The 5,697-nt window shown below is 33.0% G+C and overlaps 1 pseudogene; it reads right to left on the bottom strand.

Annotated features, from left to right (window-relative positions):
• Positions 1–1,633: 1,633 nt before the first annotated feature.
• LOC114004652 (uncharacterized) lies at positions 1,634–1,733 on the bottom strand (annotated as a pseudogene).
• Positions 1,734–5,697: the final 3,964 nt, after the last annotated feature.

Raw genomic sequence — 5,697 nt, 5'->3', positions numbered from 1 at the left:
GGATATACAATAGAAATTGTATATCTAAAACTGAAAAACAAAATGTAAAACTGAAAAACAGACAGAATGAAAGACTGGAAGATAAAAATAACAGAATAGAATATCTATCTGAAATCTCTGTGAAAACTACAAAAGTAATAAATACAATAATGGCAATACCAGAAGAGATAGAAAGAGAGAAAGAAAAATAATAAACATTTGAAGCAATAATGACTGGGAATTTCTGCAGATTAATGTCTAACATCAAACCACAGATGCAGGATTTTCAGAAAACACTAAAGGATAAATGGCAAAAACAAATGAACAAAGAAACAACACCTATGTATATCGTATTCAAACTTCAAAAAGTCAAACATAATGAAAAAAATGTTGAAGAAAAAACACCTTATACCCTCAGAGGAGTAAAGACAAGAATTACATCTGACTTCTTAGAAACCATGCATGTAAGAAGAGAGTGGAGTAAAATTCTTCAAATGTTTAGAGAAAAAGATCACTAACTTAGAATTCTGTATCCTATAAAATTATCCTTCAAAAATGTAAGAGAAGTAAAACTTTCTCAGACAATAAAACATTGAGAGAAGAGAATTTGATACCACTGCTTTGCAGGAAATGTTAAAAGTTCTTCAGAGATGGAAATCAATACGTCAAGGCTTGGATCTACATAAATTAAGGAAGAGGATTAGAAAAGGAATAGGTAAAGGTAAAATAAAACTTTGTCTTTTACTTATTCTTAATTGATCTTATATATATAAGAGTTTGTTCAAAATAAAAATAGCACCGATGTATTCAATTTATGTATTTAAACTATAAATCAATAATAGATAACTAATAAGCTCCTAAATACTTGTAGATCAAACAACACACTACTAAGTAGCACATGTGTTTTAAAATTTTCAGAATATATTTTTAAAAATTTAACTAAATGAAAATACACTTTAAGGCAATGATCATAGGTAAATTTATAAAATTGAATGTGTATAGTAGAAAAGAAAAGATCTAAAACCAATTTTCCAAGCTTCCCTTGCAAGGGACTAGAAAAAGAACAGCAAATTAATTACAATGTAAGCAGAAGAAAAAAAAAATTATGGCAGAAACCAAGAAAATTGGAAGTAGGAAATCAATAGAAAAAATCAAGAAAAGCTGTTTTCCCCAAAAACAGTCAACAAAATCTATAGGCTTCTAGCAAGTCTAACTTAGTAAAAAAAAGGAATAAGATATAAATTACTAGTATCAGAAAAGAAAGAGGGGATATCACCTACAGATATTGAAAGAACAACAAAGAAATATGAGAAACTCTGTGTCCATTTTTTTTTTTTTTTTTTTTTTTAAGAAACAGATTTTTGCTATAAGGTGCATGTGGTTGCTGGAGAGGTAGGGAGAAACAAAAAGTGAGAAATCATCTCCTGGAGGGGATATCCATGCTACAATCCCTTCTACATTCTCCTCTCAGGATTTTGGGCATGCATGCACACGTGCCCAGAGTGAGTTTCAAGCCGCTGGGTCCAAGACTCTAACTGCAGTCGACTATGTGGAAGTCCAGTATCGTAACCATTACCAGCATCTGCTGGTCCCATGAGCCCTCCAATTTTTAAAAATCAGAATGATTTTATTTTAAGGCATTTTATATACATTTAAAGCTATTTAATGCTTCACAAATTTGCATATCATCCTTGTGCAGGAGCTGACCTTCTCTATCATTCCAATTTTAGTATATGTGCTGCCTAAGCGAGCACATCCAAAATTTGATAACCTACATGAAATAGGTCGACTACTTGAAGAAAGAAAACACACAAGAAGAAACAGACTATTTTAATAGAATTATAGCTATTAAACATCTTAACTAATCCTTTATAACTTTCTACAATAGAACATACCAGCCCAGATGGGTTCATAAGTGAATTCTATAAATGCCTAAGAAATAAATTATACTGATGTCCTACAAAAGAAAAAGAAGAGGGAACACTTCTTCATTTATTTTTATGAAGACAGAATTACAATAACACTCAAATCAGTCATTATGAGAAAGAAGACTATCAACTAATATCTGTCTGATAATTAACAATCTAATTACAAAATAGGCCCAACTACCTGAACAGACACTCATATCTCATCAAAGGAGATACATAGATGGAATATATGCATGTGAAAGTTGTTTGATATCATATGTCATTAAGAATTGCAAATTAGGGTCCAGCAGGTGGCTTTGTAGTTAAGGCACTGGATTCCCACATGGCCAACTCTGGTTCGAGTCCCAGAAATATATTTATAGAATTTTTTATACTTGCAAAACTTGGAAGCAATCAATATTTCCCTTAGTAAATGAATGGATAAATGAGCTGTGGTACATTCAGACAATTGAATATTTTTCAGTGTTAAAGACAAATGAACTATTAAACATACAAAGACATGAAGGAAATGTAAATACATATTCCTAAGTGAAAGAAATCAATCTGAAAAAGCTACATATATTATGATCTCAACTCTTGGGCTGTCGGAAAAGTTCTGATCAGGACTTTTCCAACACCCCAATATATGACATTCTGTAAAAGTCAAAAATATGGAGGCAGAAAACGTTGCAGTGGGAGCAAGGGGTTTGTGTGTGGAAGATGAAGAACAGAGGATTTTTAGGGCAGTGAAACTACTTTGTACGATACATTAATGGTGGATACATGTCATTAAATAGTCACCAAACCCATAGCATGTACACCACCAAGAGTAAACCCTAATGTAAACTATGGACTTTGGGTAATAATGATGTATCATTGAGGTTCACTGACTAATACATGTACCACTCCGGTGAGGAATTTTAAGAGTGGGTGAGGCTGTGTGTATGGCAGGAAGTGATTACATGAGAAATCTCCATACCTTCTGCTTAAGTGTACTGTGAGCCTAAGACTGCTCTAAAAAGTAAAGTCTACAAGCAAAGTCTATTTCAAAAAAAGTCATCTTCATCTACAGTCCTAAAATTGTTTGTGAAATAGTATATATTTCACCTAAGGGTCTGAAAAGGCAAAAGGATCATACATTTTTACTGGACTACAATAAAGATTTCTCTTAGATGCAGCACAGGTTATCCAGTCAGACAGTTTCTTTTGAAGTTGTTAATTTTCATTAAAAGCAGATCTGGGCCTATCTCTGCAAGAACATGTGAAGGGAGCCATGCAATCTTTTCCATCTGCATAAATTTGACCTCAGATGGGACTTTCTGGGCTCAGTAATTGGTTCTTGATTATAAAGAACCTCAGTCTCCTGTCCAATCATTTTTTCCTCCTGTATTACACCAGGACCAGGTTATTATGTTGGAATTAGCTCTCTCCTCTCTTAAAATTGGTTGCAGAGATTTCAGTGCACATTCTAATTCAGGACTGGGTGGGAATGTGGAACACAGCATTATCATAATTTGGTGAAGATGACATATGGCATACTGAGAGGTTTGTCATTTGGCAAGGACTCCAAATGCCAAAAGGTGTGGTCAGGTGGTATTGAATTACTCTAAATGCATTCTTTGACATTTTCCTCTCAAAAAGAAAAAGACATTCAGAGACAAAGGAGATGAAAAGAAGTAAGAACAAAAAACAGAGATTCATAAAATGTGGAGGAAACAGAACTTTGTAATGGAACAGAAGCAAATGGAATTGTGTTGATCAGGAGCTGCTTTCTTCAAAGAGAATTATTTATTTAATTTAATTTACTATTATTTTAAAAAATTTGACAAGAGAGAAAGTGAGAAAGCAAGCCACTAGGAATTGAACAGTATTCGGCCCTGTGGGAGTCCAGTGCCTTAACCACTACACCACCTACTGGCCTCTAGGAGCTGCTTTTAAAAAGATAGGTACACCCTCTTTGGCCATATAATTGTGCATATTAAGTTAAAGTTTCTGAAAGAAATACTACTTGATCATTCTGGATGCAGAAATATATGGTACTGATAAAACAAGGGATCACTTTTCTCATCTGCCTAGTAAGTTAGTTTTCCACAGGCTGAAAATTGTGTTTCAACATTATTTACAGACATGTCAGTAACATCAAGGCAAGTTCACAACCTCTACAAGCTTACAGAAATGGAGAGAGGGAAGAGAGATTTACTGAGCACCCACTATTAGAGTTCTAGTTTATGTGTTTATCATTGTGTTATAATACACACCCGTGAATTTTCCTTTAACACATTCAATATGCAAAGCATTAAAAATTGTGTATTTAGCTGTCACATCTCAGAAGCTTTTAACACTAAAGTATTAAAAATAGGCATTTTTAAGGGATTAGTAGGTGTCATGGTGACTAAGGTGCTGGACACGCCCACATGGCGGACCACAGTTTGAGTCCTGGACCTGACGACTTGCTTTCTCACTTTCCTTCTCTCTCTCTCTGGTCAAACTAAAATAAATGAATGAATAAATAAAATTAGATAAATAATTCTAAAAAACTTTGGCACTTTCTACATGAAATTTTGTTGTACTGAGATTGATTTTAAGATAGGTATCGATTTTTAAATTGATGCTAACGCATTTATGAAAATAATGTTAAAATTTCCCTATAACTCTCAATACCAGCTTGTCATAAACAGACCCCTGCACATAGAACTTTGTTTTCCTTAGCCACATACCATTACCAAATAGTTTATATAAAGAACTGCAAATGTTGTATAATCAAAATTGGGTTGTGTTCGTGCTTTATTCATTTTTAAAAGACTATTGGAACTGAAAAGGAATATCAAGATTTTATGAATTTTCACATGATAATAATAGATATACACTCCTAAATCACATATTTCTAAGAATGAGCTTCCTGGGGCAAGATCTTAAAATAACAGTGACATGAGTTTTTTTATGTTTTAAAAAGCACTTAATGAAACACATGACTCAAAGTCAGTACTCAATAAATGGCATTTAATTCTTATAGTAAATGGTTTTGGGGAATATCCAAAACACAAGAGTGTTCTTGACTGTTTTATTCATAAAAAAGACAGAAAGCAAAGAGAAGAAAAACCTTCATTTGGAAATACTAAAATCTGGGTGGATCGATATATTTGAGTGAATAATAGAGTTGTTTTGTGTGTTCACAGGTGATTCAAGGCATCCCCTGCATGGGTAACCAATAGTTCTGAAAGTTTTATACTACAGATGATGTAGTTTTAATCATTTACATTTTACAACCCTAAAAACATATCACAGTAAATCCATAAGACAGGAAACATCCCACTTCACATTCTATACATATTTAAATTCAGGACCCAATTTGACTCTCTCGTAATTAGCTTTAGCTTGTGAATCATTGTTAGGTTAAAAAAAAATTAGAGTTGTCAGTACTAGCATATTCTCAAAATATTATAATGGAATGGAATAGAATGGAATAGAGAATAGTATAGACTGGAGTGTCAGACTATGTAACATGTGTAACCTGTATAGCTAAGTGTTATTTCATTAAATTTTCATTTGTTTTGTGGGTGTGTGGATATTTATGTTTGAAGAAAATGCTAAAATATGTACTGTTATTTGGACAAATATATGAGCAATTTTAGTAATAGTTTTTATCATTGTGTTATAATACACACCCGTGAATTTTCCTTTAACACATTCAATATGCAAAGCATTAAAAATTGTGTATTTAGCTGTCACATCTCAGAAGCTTTTAACACTAAAGTATTAAAAATAGGCATTTTTAAGGGATTAGTAGGTGTCATGGTGACTAAGGTGCTGG

This window comes from Tupaia chinensis, unplaced genomic scaffold (assembly GCF_000334495.1).
Source record: "Tupaia chinensis unplaced genomic scaffold, TupChi_1.0 Scaffold139466_1, whole genome shotgun sequence".
Classification (NCBI taxonomy): domain Eukaryota; kingdom Metazoa; phylum Chordata; class Mammalia; order Scandentia; family Tupaiidae; genus Tupaia; species Tupaia belangeri.
The sequence above is the reverse complement of the archived record's forward strand: the minus strand, read 5'-3'. Positions and strand labels throughout refer to the sequence as shown.